General features: G+C 38.0%; 1 pseudogene; it reads left to right on the top strand.

The window, feature by feature from the left end:
- Nucleotides 1–3,406: 3,406 nt before the first annotated feature.
- Nucleotides 3,407–4,569, top strand: LOC142433569 (ubiquitin-like modifier-activating enzyme 5 pseudogene; annotated as a pseudogene).
- Nucleotides 4,570–13,327: the final 8,758 nt, after the last annotated feature.

The raw sequence follows: 13,327 nt of genomic DNA, 5'->3' as shown, positions 1-13,327 counted from the left end.
CACTGTGTGTGTTTTGTGAGATGGAGGAGGAATTTGTGGATTGGTGTCAGAAATATGGGCTAATATTGGACTTGTGGGCTTGGACAGCACTGGGTTGGGATGTTTTCTTGATGTGCGCTTAACCTTTATATAAAACTCTCTCTTATACATGAGTTTCTGTGGATTTGTTTCTCAAATGTACTCAGACTAATTCAATATGTACTAATGTGCTTGATACAATGGATGTATGGATGAATTATGATAAGGGTGTAGGAACTCCCAATAAAATGATTTTAAAATAATCATAATAAAAGATTTCCAGGATTTCTGAAGAGAGAACCATTATCTAACACATAGCAGCTAGTGGTTTTGAACTGCAGACCTTGGGGATTGCAGGCCAATGTGCAATCAATATGCCACCAGGACTCCACAACAAGAGAAAGACAAGTATAAAAAAGTCACAGCAAGAAGGAAAACAGAAATCCCCTGGAAACCAAGAAAATAACTTCAAAGCTAGCAGAGTCTGAGCGATTCGGCAGAGCAAGAAGAGGAAAAACCCACCTGCACATATGTAGGTCGGCAAACTCCTGATAGCTACTGGAAGTCTTTGTTTGCATCCATGCCAGGAGCCTCCTCCATGCCCCTGTCTCCCCTTCCCTACTGATCAGCAGCCCAAGTCAATGCTGTGCCCCTCCCACCTCTCTACATGTAATGTGTAGGCCCACACTGATGCCCATGGTGAAGCATCCCTCCCTCCTAGTCCCAGTCTCTACCTCTGACATCATGTGTGGTCCTTTGTGGATAGCAAAGTATGGAGGGATGGCCCACACAATACACAACCTTCCCTGTGGTACTCGTCACAACACACCTGCCCACCCGTGGCACCTTCCCACAACAACAACGTCAGCACCTTCCTGCTGCCTCAGTGATCCTGCCTAACCCTGCCACTGAAGTGGTCACCCTTTTGGCATGAAAATATGGGCTATGCCTGCAACAGCTGCAACTATCTCCCAGCCACAAAAATGAAACTCACTGCCTTTGACTAGATGCCAACTCATAGGACAGGGTAGAACAGCCCCTATGAGTTTCCAAGACTAATTGTTTACCAGAGTAGAAAACCTTGTCACTCTTGCAGATCACCTGGTGATTTCGAACTGCTGATCTCAGAACTAGCAACCCAGTGTGTAACTATTATAACCAGGGCACCTCCCCTACTGCACACTTTTAAAGTTTCAGGCAGCACATGAGAGAGTGCAAGGCACAACAACTCCCTCTGATCACAGCCCCTCTCCAGCCTGCCACTATAGCTCAAGTTGAAGCAGCTGAAGGAATCCAAGCCATAAGTTGTCTTGTAGTGGATACTCCACCCACCCACACAGCCTCTGCTTTGCACCTGATGTTAGGATGAAGTGCATTCACAGGGTAGCACAGCCACCAAGGCTGTCTCCCTCCCTCGCAGAAATTGGTACCAAGACAGCACAACAGGAACTCCAGCTCCAGAGCTTAGCTCCAGCTGCCACCATCCATGCTGAGCACAAGCATAACAACATGCATGTATCAGATCCACCAGACTGACCCACACTTAGGCGCTTCTCAGGCCCCTACTCAGCACCGCTACAGCTTGCATCTCAAGTACCCAAAGGTACTCCACCCTCTCAGACATACAGAAGCAGTAGGAATCCTGGAAGGTGGGAAGTCCCCAACAAGAAAGCACATTTTCTTTTTGTTCTTTCTCCTTTCTAAAAATGTGTGTATGTGTGTGTGTGTGTGTAAAATGTTACTTATTTACCCTTTCTCTTTCACCCACTATCTCCTTTTGCCTCTTAAAATGTATTTTTTACTAAATGCAATAATCTTTATTTGCCTATATTTCTATTTTAAAGGCCCCTTCCTCCCCTCCTTTACCCTTATTTCTTACTTTCATTTTTCTCCTTCACATCACTGTCAGCTGGATCCTATTAACAATCTCCTGTACCACTCAACAGTGTCAACTATGTCCACATGACCCAGTGGCCCACCCAACAGTAATAGCTGTACAAGGTCGAGCAACAAAAAAGAACATCAACAAACATAAAAAAGTTAATTAACAATCAATCAACTGGACCTCATATATGTACACACACATACATATATATAAAACAACCAACAACAAAATTAGTTCACTTTCTGTTCTAGTACCCACAGAAGCTATTTCGAATAGACTATATTTTAGCTCATAAAGCAAGCATCAATAAATTTTAAACCATTGAGATAATACAACTATCTTTTCAGATCATAATGTTTAATTAGAAATCAACCATAGAATGATCAACTCCCATAAACAAAATACGTAGAAATTTACTAACATTGTATTCAAGAATCACTGGGTAATTAAACAAATAGAAAACACAATAAAAACTTCAATGAAACTATTGAGGATGAAAATACAACATACCAAAACACATACAAATCCAAGTACCTTATGATCCAGCCATCTCTCTACTAGGTGTATACATATATTACACAAATATACATATTCAAACCTACATTTACTGAAGCACTTTCCACACTAGCAAAAGCATGGAAACAGCCCTTATAGAGGAATAGATAAACAAGTTCTGGTATGCCCATACTATGAAATTGTATACATCAATAAACAATAGTATCTCTCATACACACTGCAAGGCAGGGGCAAGACTAGAGAACATTATGGTTAGTATAATTATGATTAAGTTAGTCAATCATGCATGCAAAGAGAAATATTTAATACTACCATTGTTACCAGGAAACCAAAGGAGAGAGATGCAGTATATATACCAATAGTCAAGGCTTTGATGACTACAAGGATGTCAGGGATGGAATCAGGAACAAGTATAGTGGAAGGATGATGGGGGACAAAAAGTGGACGATTTAACAGGAAAAACATATGTACAAATAAAATTAAAATTGTTCTTTGGAAAACAAAAATCCTCCTGAATTTTTACCCTGCTGATCCAAATCTTGATATGAGTGACTAAAGAAGGACAAAAAGTAAAACTGAAGTGGACTTGGAGTCTTTAGTGACATAAAAGTTCATTTCAAACATCAACCAACCAACAAAAAAGAAACGCTAATAGTATTTGCAGTCTTAATTGTGTGTGTTAAAACTAGCTGCCATGTAAGTGAGGTGTAAGCCAAGTCCACAAGGAAAGAGGATTGTGTGATCCAAGAATTGTTAATACAGAGCTCTGGTTGAAGGCGGAGGCCACATGCCTCCTGGTGAAGCTGTCCTGGGTCCCGCTGGCTGAGCAGCGTGGGGCAGTGGCGGCGGTGAAGGCCGATGCTGGGCGCATTGGCAGCTGGAGTCCCAGCCACGGCCACGACTGTGGAGTGACTGCAGCAGAGGGAACAGGAACTGGAGGTGGAACTGGCCCAGGAGAGAAGTCGGCGGTCCCAAGGGGGCGACCAGGCCCGCATCCAGAAGATGAGCCCGGACGTGGTGGACTCCAACCCGTACAGCTGTCTGATGGCCTTGAAACAAATGGGAATTGTAAATGACCCAGAGAAAATTCGTACCTTTGCTGTAATCATAGTAGGTGGTGGTAGAGTTGGCAGTATGACTGTTGAAATGTTGACAAGATGTGGCATTGGTAAACTGCTACTTTTTGACTATGACAAGGTGGAATTAGCCAATATGAACAGATTTTTTTACCAGTCTCATTAAGCAGGGTTAAGTACAGTACAGTACAAGCTGCACAGTATACTTTGAGGAAAATTAATCCCGATGTTCTTTTTGAAGTGCACAACTGTAGTATCACCACAGTGGAAAACTTCCAACATTTCACAGATAGAATAAGTAATGGTGGCTTAGAAGAGGGGAAGCCTGTTGATCTGGTTCTTAGCTGTGTGGACAATTTTGAAGCTCGAATGATAATAAATACAGTTTGTAATGAACTTGGATAACCATGGATGGAATCTGGAGTTAGTGAAAATGCTGTTTCTGGGCATCTACAGCTCATAATTCCTGGGGAATCTGCTTGTTTTGCATGTGCACCACTGCTCATAGTTGCTGCAAATATTAACGAGAAAACTCTGAAACAAGGTGTTTGTGCAGCTAGTCTCCCTACCATGATGGAAGTGGTGGCTCAAATCTTGGTACAAAATGTGTTAAAGTTTCTGTTAAATTTTGGTGCTGTGGGTTTTTACCTTGGATACAATGCGATGCAGGCCTTTTTTCCTACTATGTCCATGAAGCCAAATCCTCAGTGTGATGACAGGAATTGCAGGAAGCAGCAAGACGCATATCAGGAAAAGGTAGCAGCACTGCCCAAACAGGAGGTTGCTTAAGAAGAGGAAGAAATAATACATGAAGATAATGAGTGGGGTGTTGAGCTCATATCTGAAGTTTCAGAAGAGGAATTGAAAAATTCTTCAGGTCCACTTCCTGATTTATTCGAAGGAAGTACAGTGGCATATGCAATTCCAAAAAAGCAAGAAGATTCTGTACCTGAGGTTACAGTGCAAGATTCTGGCGAAAGCTTGGAAGATCTCGTGGCCAAAATGAAGAATATGTTGATAAGGAGCCAACATATATTTCATTTCCTAGGTTTAAGCCTATTCATTTTCAGTTAAAAAATAACTAGAAGAAGGGTGTGAAAACTGCTAAAGCGTTGGGTAAGCAGTACCAGTTGATGTACCATCTTGACGAAAGTGCTATCCCCTTGAAAAGCATATTAATTTTTTGTATGACTGTTGTTTCATGCCACCCCCAGCCAAATCAGTGATTCTTCTAAAATTGATGTTCCACTCTAGTAAGAAAAGTTCAAAGGATTATTGTAGGTGGTTGGGAGTTTTATTGAAAATATCGCCATTAAAATGTGTTTACTTTTTTTTTTTTGGACCAGTCAGATGTTATATTCACTCCTTTTTCTAAAAATTCCTGGTGATCTATTGACTGAGGTTCATGGGCAGTAAAGCACACACAAATAGAAATAGGGGGAAAAGTGTGACTTATTGATCAGGCTAGCAAGCACCTACCTATTCACTGTGATTGGACTTGTCCCTACAGGAAAATTGCCCAGGACCACTCACTGGACCCCTAGTGAATTAGAAATAGTCAACCTGCAAGAAAAAAAAGCATCTTCTCAAATGTTTCCTAAAGAAGTAGACATTGAAATGTAGTCATTGGAAACATCTGTAAACTTTTGAGTCATATATTTGAAACAAAGAAGGCAAGCAAATAAAAACGAAGCTTTCCTTGTGGATAGAAAGAGAAAGGCACTTTCAAGAAGGCCAAATTATATTTCAGTTTTTCCTGGCCAAGGAAAGGAACCACTGCGTCTGTGGAACAGGTATCTGGATGGACCCCATTGAGGGGCTAGAGACAAATTTCTGGTACAACTATCCCAATTATGTCCATCACAGACTATCTTTTGACAATTTTGCTTCATTTGAAGTCCATTTTCTAAGTAGTAGGATGTGGTTAGGGATTGTTCTGCATGGTGGGCATAACAGCAGAGGTCCAAGGAGTATTATTTGCTTCGATTGTGGTCACTAAACTATAAACTAATACATGTCATCTTGGAGTTGCCTATAAATAATGGAAGCTTAGAGAGTCTTGGGGAGCCCTGATGGCGTGGTGGTACATGTTGGGCTGCGATCCGCTTGGTTGGCAGTTTGATACCACCATGTGCTCTGCAGGAGAATGACTGGAGTTGCTCTGAGTCAGCACTGACTCGATGACAATGAGTTTGTTGATTCTGAGAAAGCCTGACTGAAATAAATTCCGAATGGTTTGGATGTCAGAAAATTACAAATTAACCATTAGCTAACTAGCCTATTCTTTATATCCATATATTATTTTGATTTCTTTTTTGCTTTAAGATGCAAATGTTTAATGTTAGTGTAAAAGTACATTACCTTCTTGTAAAATGAAGTTCAAAAAGTGAACCTTACAAAGCTCAATGATCACATATGTTCAGTATATTCATTTTATGGGTCTAGGGTCATTCTGTAATTCTTATGTTTACAATGAAATCAGTAAAGTGTGAAGATTGTTGCACTCTGGAAGATTATTTATGTTGGCTGGGTGGGTCATTTACCATTAAAACAAAACACACATACACACATAAAGAATTGTTCATAATAAAATTATATGATCAAAGGATTGCCAATAATAAAACCCACGATTAAAGGAGTGAGTTATATTAGAGCTTAAATTCTAAACACCTGGTTTGCAGATGGCTTTGGATGAAGGTATTGAAAATCAAGGATATTTCTTTGCCTCGTGTACATGTGAAGGTTGGACATTGAATAAGAAAGACCGAAGGAGAGTAAATGAGTTTGAATTGTGGTGAAGGAGAAGAAAATTGAAAGTATTCTGGATTGCTTAAAGGAGAAATCAGTCTTTCTTAGAAGTATGGCCAGAGTGCTCCATAGAGGGAAAGATGGCGAGACGTGGTCTTATGTATTTTTGACGTGTTTGCAGGAGGGGCCGGTCTTTGGAAAAGGACATCATGCTTGGGAAGGTAGAAGGCAGTGTAAAAGATGGAGGACTTCCAGGAGTGAGCTGTCACAGTGACTGTAACAATGGGCTCAGACATAAGAACAATTGTGAGGAGGGTTCAGGACCAGGCAGTGTTTGGTTCTGTTGTGTGTAGGGTTGCTTTGGGTGGCAACCACTTGGACGACACTTAAAAACAAAACATGATGACAATGAAAGCTCAAAATCCATGTGCAAAATCTGTATATGGATTAAGTCTCTGTTGAATTCCCTTTGACCATAAACCAGTGATGTGAAGAATCTTGCCCCCAGACAGAGTGCATTGGAAAGTGGTTTCCTTCCACCCCTCCACCAGCCTAGGGACTGACAATCTCCTTTAGGGACTTACTTGACGGAGATAGCTATCTTGTGGGTCCCATAATCTGGAGTAGTTTCCTGACTACCTCAGAAAAAACCCTGGACCAATATTGGAAGCTGTTGTAACATAATGTGCATGTCCCAATCATCCCTTCCAATCTCTCAAGAATTACACAGGTAACTAGGATGTATTGATCTGCCACTGACCATGTTTTTGTTATAGTTTTCTTTTACCTCCTGTGTCCTCTTAGAAGCTCTGTATGTCAGCAGTGCCTTGGACACCATTTGACCTCAGCTAAAGGTCTCTATAATCCAGTATGTCCTTGTTATCTTGTCTTGACTTATTTAAGACTTAATAAATATTCCCTTTAAGTAAAAACATTATACATACAAATTAAGATTTTCAATGTTTTAGTTCATGTCAATGACTAATTTGGACATTGCAGATATTTCAGCAAAAGTAGATGGAATAGGGCAGATTTAGGGTCCCTTCCATTTTTCTTAAACATTATGGAATACAATGCTCTTACAAAATTAACTCTGAACTGATGTGTTTTTGTAATAAAGCAAAATACCCTTTTAAGTTTTCTTAGGCTCTGTATTAGATTCCTAGGGCTACCATACAAATTAACAAATTAAAACTATGAGATTTGTAACATATGTATCGTGTTAAAGTTTTGGAGGCTGGAAATCCAAAAGCAAGATGCCAACTGGGCCATGCTTACTCAGAAGCCCACAGGAGAACATCCATATTTGTCTTTCCAAGGTTTTCATATTGTTGTTGCTAGGTGCCTTTGGGTTGGTTCTGACACCTATAGACTCTATGTGCAACAAAAGGAAACAACACTGCCCAGTCCTATCTCATCCTCACAATTGTTATGATTTTTGAGCCCATTGTTAGAGCCATGGTGTCGATGCATGTCCTTGAGGGCCTTCCTCTTTTTCGCTACCTCTCCACTTCATAGAGCATGATGTGCTTCTCAAGAGACTCGTGTCTCCTGTTAACATGTCCAAATACCATGAGGCGAAGTCTTGCCATTCTTGACGACAATGAGCATTCTGGTTATACTTCTTCCAAGACAGACATGTTTGTTCTCTTAGTAGTCCATGGTACTTTCAATATTCTTCACCAACACCATAATCGACATGCATCAATTCTTCTTTAGTCTTCTTTAAACAGTGTTCAACTTTCACATGTGTTTATGGCAATTGACAACACCATGGCTTTAGTCAGGACACCTTAATCCTCAAAGAAACATCTTTGCTTTTTCACTTTAAAGAGGTCTTGTGCAGCAGATTTGCGTTGTTTGATCTCTTGGCTGCTGCTTCCATGAGCATTGATTGTGTGCTCGGCTACATGGTTGTCTTACTTCTATTTTTCTTTTTTGCATCTCTTTTCTTCTTTTTATAAGTAAGTCTATCCTATTGGGTTAGTTTCCACCATCTTCTAATATTTTATCCTAAAATTTGGGGAATATTTATTTTTTCATTCTTCCTAGTTTTGACTCCATTAAACATTTTAATCCTAATGTTTATATTTCATGCAGTCACCCATCAGTCAATATGGGCAAATCACGGCAATCTTGAAATCCAAGCAAAAGCTTTATAACATTCAATAGTGTTCCACCATTTCCATTATATAGCTGTTAGCATATTTCAAAAAGACCCAGTAATACCTATTTATCTCTAGTTTTCTATTATAATCATTCTTTACTCAATATCAACTATGATAGGCTAAAATGAAGTTAATTGCCCATCTGCCTAGTCTATCTTTCTCACATTATTCCTTCTGTCACCAAAAATCACTAATATTTAAGGCCCTTATTGGATTTGCCTAACTCTAATTCCCCCTTTCCCTCTTTCAATTAACAAGTTGCAAAGTAAAATGAAATACTCTGAATTATGGCACAGCATTTGAAAAGTTTCATTCATATTCTTACATTGTCTGCAAATGATCTTAGTAACATTGGACAAGAACTGTCTTTTCTCTTTCTATTGTAACCTATGAGCAATACAAATGCCGTGTAATGGTAATTAATATCGTCCTTCTAGTCTTTCTATGTGTAATAGCCTTCAGAAGCCCATAAATATATGGATAGTCTTAATTAACTAGTGCTCTTTTATAGTCTTATCTTTACTGTATATTGTGAAGTATAGATAGAACATTATAATATCCTAAATATGTGTTAGTGTCTCCTCTATTTTTGTCCTTTTTCTTCCAAAATCAACCTGAGATGTGATTGTAATCTTAGCAGACTGACAGAGACTGTTGTGTTTTATCTCTCTTTGATCACGCTTTGGAGCAGACCATTGTGAACTTACACGAAACATACCATAGCTTATGCTTAGATTCTTGGAAATTATTTACTTGCTACTCCAGGATTAAGTAGAAAATGAAAGGGTAAATGTGTATTTAAAACATGTTTGCCACACAAGTCTGGAAAACAGGGCATACCAAATGAAGAAGCACTCAGATGTCAGTTGTTCAAGAACATGACAATTATGAGTAGTAGCAACTGGCAGATTAAGTCTAACTACTCATCTTAAAATGACAGCTACTGTTCAGTCAAAGATGGTTGATAGCATAAGCGTCCAAATTATCAGATTTTTGTCAAAAGAAACAGTAAATCTAAAATTTAAAAAGTATTACTTAAGGAATTTTGGTTGAAAGCATATGCAACCAAAGATATACCATCTGATCAATTTATGTATGTCCAATCCAGTGACATTTATTATAGTTCATCACAATTTAACATAAACTCAAGCTTCCTAAGTTTCTCATTTAACTTTTGGAATTGTCATTGTCAACTTGATATCAAATATGCAAGTCTTTTAAAAAGGAAAATTCTCAAAGCATAACACCAGAGATTAAGAAGCTATTTATTTTTTCAACCATTTGTCTATCAGTTTGTTGTACTATTGTGGCATGTGTGGTGTTTTGATGATGGAAGCTATATCACTGCTATTTCAAATGCTGACAGGGTCAACCAAAATGAGTAGGTATCGGCACAGTTTCCAGATTAGTAGCAGACTACAAAGAAGGAATCATATGCCCACTTCAGAGGAAGTGGCCGCTGCAAACCTTATGTATAGAATGGACATATTGTCAGATAAAAGAAGACCTGATGAATGGAAGTAGAACTTTATCTGAGACAGTGCCAGATGACGGGACCCTCAGGTTGGAAGGCACTAGGGAGGAGCTTCTTTCTCAACGGAGAGTCTACCATGGTGATGTGAATTGGTATAAAGCCATCTGGATCTTCATTTGGTGATAGGGCACAAGTCAAAATGAAAAGAAACAGCTGCAAATAAACTTGGAATGCATGAATCTAGGAAAATTGGAAGTTGGCAAAAATTAAATGGAGCCCATAAATATTGATATTTTGGGCATTGGTGAGCTAAAAGAGACTGCTATTGGCCATTTTGAATCAGAAAATCTTAAGGCATGTTATGGCTGAAATGACACAATCAAGAGGAATGACATTGCATTTATTGTCAAAAAGAACATTTCCAAATCTATCTGGAAGTACAATGCTATCTGTGATAGGATTATATCTATTTGTCTTCAAGTAAATCCAGTCAATACAAAATTATTCAGATTTATGCACCAACCGCAAAAGCTAATGAGGAAGAACCTGATCAAACATGCTATCACAATGCATTGATACATCTATATCAAATGAACCTAATTATACAAATGAATACATGTAGGTCTAACAAGATTAATGAGGAAAAACAGTGACCATCATCGTAAGAGAAGGAAATATTAAAAAGCTGCATGATTGTTGTTTCAAAAGTGCTATGCCACATGAAAGCCAATATAGATAACTCTTCAGAAATAGTAACAGAAGTAATGGTTCAGCATACCTTAAGCTGAAATAACTCAAGAAAAATTTCAAGCCACAAGTTGAAATATTGAAAGATTTATTGGCCAATTATTGAATGATTCAGGGTGCATCAAAAGAAGATGGAAAGAATACACAGTCATTGTAACAAAAAGGACTAGTCGACATTCCAGCATTTCAAGAAGTAGCATATGCGCAATAATCAATTATACTGAAGAAAGAAGTTCAAGTTGTATTGAAAGTATTAGCCAAAAACAACACTCCAAGAATTGATGGAAATACTCCAACCAACTTATGAAGCATTGGAAGAACTTACTTGTATATGTTAGGAAATTTGGAAGACAGCTTCTTAGCCAACTGCCTGGAAGAAAGCCCTCTTTGTACCCATTCAAAAGACAGGTGGTCAAACAGAATGCTTAAACTATAGACAAATTTCATTGATATTTCATGTAAATAAAATTTTGCTAAAGGTCATCTAACAACGGTTACAGAATTACATTAACAGGGAGCTGCCAAAGGTTCAGGTTGGATTCAGAAGAGAACTTGTAACAAGAGATACCGTTTCTGATGTCAGATGGATCTCGGCTTAAAGTAGAGAATGCCAGAAAGTGTGTGCTTGTGCTTTATTGTCTATGACAAGGCATTAGGTTGTGTGGATCATAAAAACTATGGTTAGCATTGAGAAGAATGGGAATTCCAGAATATTTAATTGTTCTAATGCAGACCTTGTACATGAATCCAGAGGCAGTTATGTGAGCACAAAAGGGGAATGCTGAATGGAGTAAAATCAAGAAAGATGTGTGTCAGAGTTGTATCATCTCACTGTATTTATTCAATCTGTATGCTGAGCAAACAATCAGAGAGGTTGGATTGTGTGAAGAAGAACGCAGCATCAGGATTGTAGAAAGGCTTATAACAACCTGCAATGTGCTGAAACAGGAGGACTGAAAGTACTTGCTTATGAAAATCAAGGATTGCAGCCTTCAGTGTGAATTAAAAATCAATGTAAAGACCTAAATCCTCACAAATGGACCGATAGTTAACATCATGATAAATGGAGAAAAGATTGAGGTTGTCAAGGATTTTATTTTGTTTATGTCCATAATAGATGCTTATGGAAACAGCAGTCATGAGATCATATAGGCGTTGCATTGAATAAATGTGCTACAAAATAATTCTTTAGAGTGTTTAAAAGGAAGAATATTACTTTAAGAACTACGGTGCACCTGATCCACACCATGATATTTTCAATGGTCTTGTATACCTGTGAAAGCTATACAATGACCTTGTGTGCCTGTGACATTGAATATGGAAGACTTAAGGAGAATTTATGCATTTGAATTGTGGTGCTCGCAAAGTATATTGGAAATGTCATGATTGCCAAAGGAACTAACAAATCTGTCTTGCAAGAAGTAAGGCTAGAGTGCTCCTTGGAGGAACAGATGAGGAGATTGTCTTCCATACTACAGATTTGTTGTCAGGAAATACCAGTCCCTTGAGAAGGGCATCATGCTAGGTAAAATAGTGGAGCAATACAGAAGTGGAACACTATAGGTTAGATGGATTGACACAGTGACTGCAACAATGGGCTCAAGCATAGGAACCATTGTGAGGACGGAGCATGGCCAGACAGTGTTTAATTCTATTATGCATAAGGTTGCTATGGTTGGAACCAACTCAATGGCACCTAACAACAATAACAACAACATTTATCGATTGAAATCATTCAGGAGGTAGTTATGGTTTAAAGTTTAAAGATTACTTATTCCCATTAAATTGAGAAATCTGGATTCCATTGAAAATTCAAAAATATTTTACCATTTTTCATCCCTGTTTTTCAATATTCCTCTGTGGAATCTTCATAAAACTTCCAGTCATAGTAATCTCTTACTCTTTTAAATGTTGACTACTTTTCAAAATTTATATCAAATGAAATATGTGCATAATCCTGACTCTGACCAGAGGGTAATCTATAATTTTAAAGTACTTTCAAAATATTTTTTTAAATTGAAAACATGTGGTTGTCCAGTGAAGTATTAGTGTAATTTCAGCCTGTCCAGCCACATACTAGATTATCAGGACAGATTTTCAAAGGGATGAGTGCTGATTTCTCTATCTCATCAATTTTTTTTCTTTAGAAGAGCTTTCATAAAGAAGAGAAACAATCTGAATTAAGCAATGATGTATGTTCTTAGTACAAAAATGTGAAAAAAAAATTATATGGTCATAATGAAAGCATAAAATTCATAATAGGAAAAAATGTGCACCTCTTTTCTAACCTTCTAGTTCCACTGCCCCCAAATATTCACTATCAGGTTTTTAATCCATCCTTTCAGATAGTTTTTTTCAGAAAATAAATTGGCCCTTATAATACTTTTCTCTGCAGCTAGTTATTTTTAATTAAAGGCAATATTTTTGGGCATATTCCACTAACAAAATATCAATCTACACCCCTCATTATAAGGGTTCTCCATGCCTGTGCCATAAATTTAGAGAAATAGTCCTTTATTGATTGACATTAGTTTTTGTGAAGTGGTTTCTTTTTCATTCTTTTCAATTACAAATGTGGTAATTTTAGATGAAATATATTCACATATATTATCAGAAAAATATATACTAGGGGACATCAGAACACTAATGGGAAAATTAAATTAAAAAATAATAGAATGTTCTATAAACTTTTAAA

This window comes from Tenrec ecaudatus, chromosome X, assembly GCF_050624435.1.
Source record: "Tenrec ecaudatus isolate mTenEca1 chromosome X, mTenEca1.hap1, whole genome shotgun sequence".
NCBI classification, from domain to species: domain Eukaryota; kingdom Metazoa; phylum Chordata; class Mammalia; order Afrosoricida; family Tenrecidae; genus Tenrec; species Tenrec ecaudatus.
This window is presented reverse-complemented; position numbering and strand designations above follow the sequence as displayed.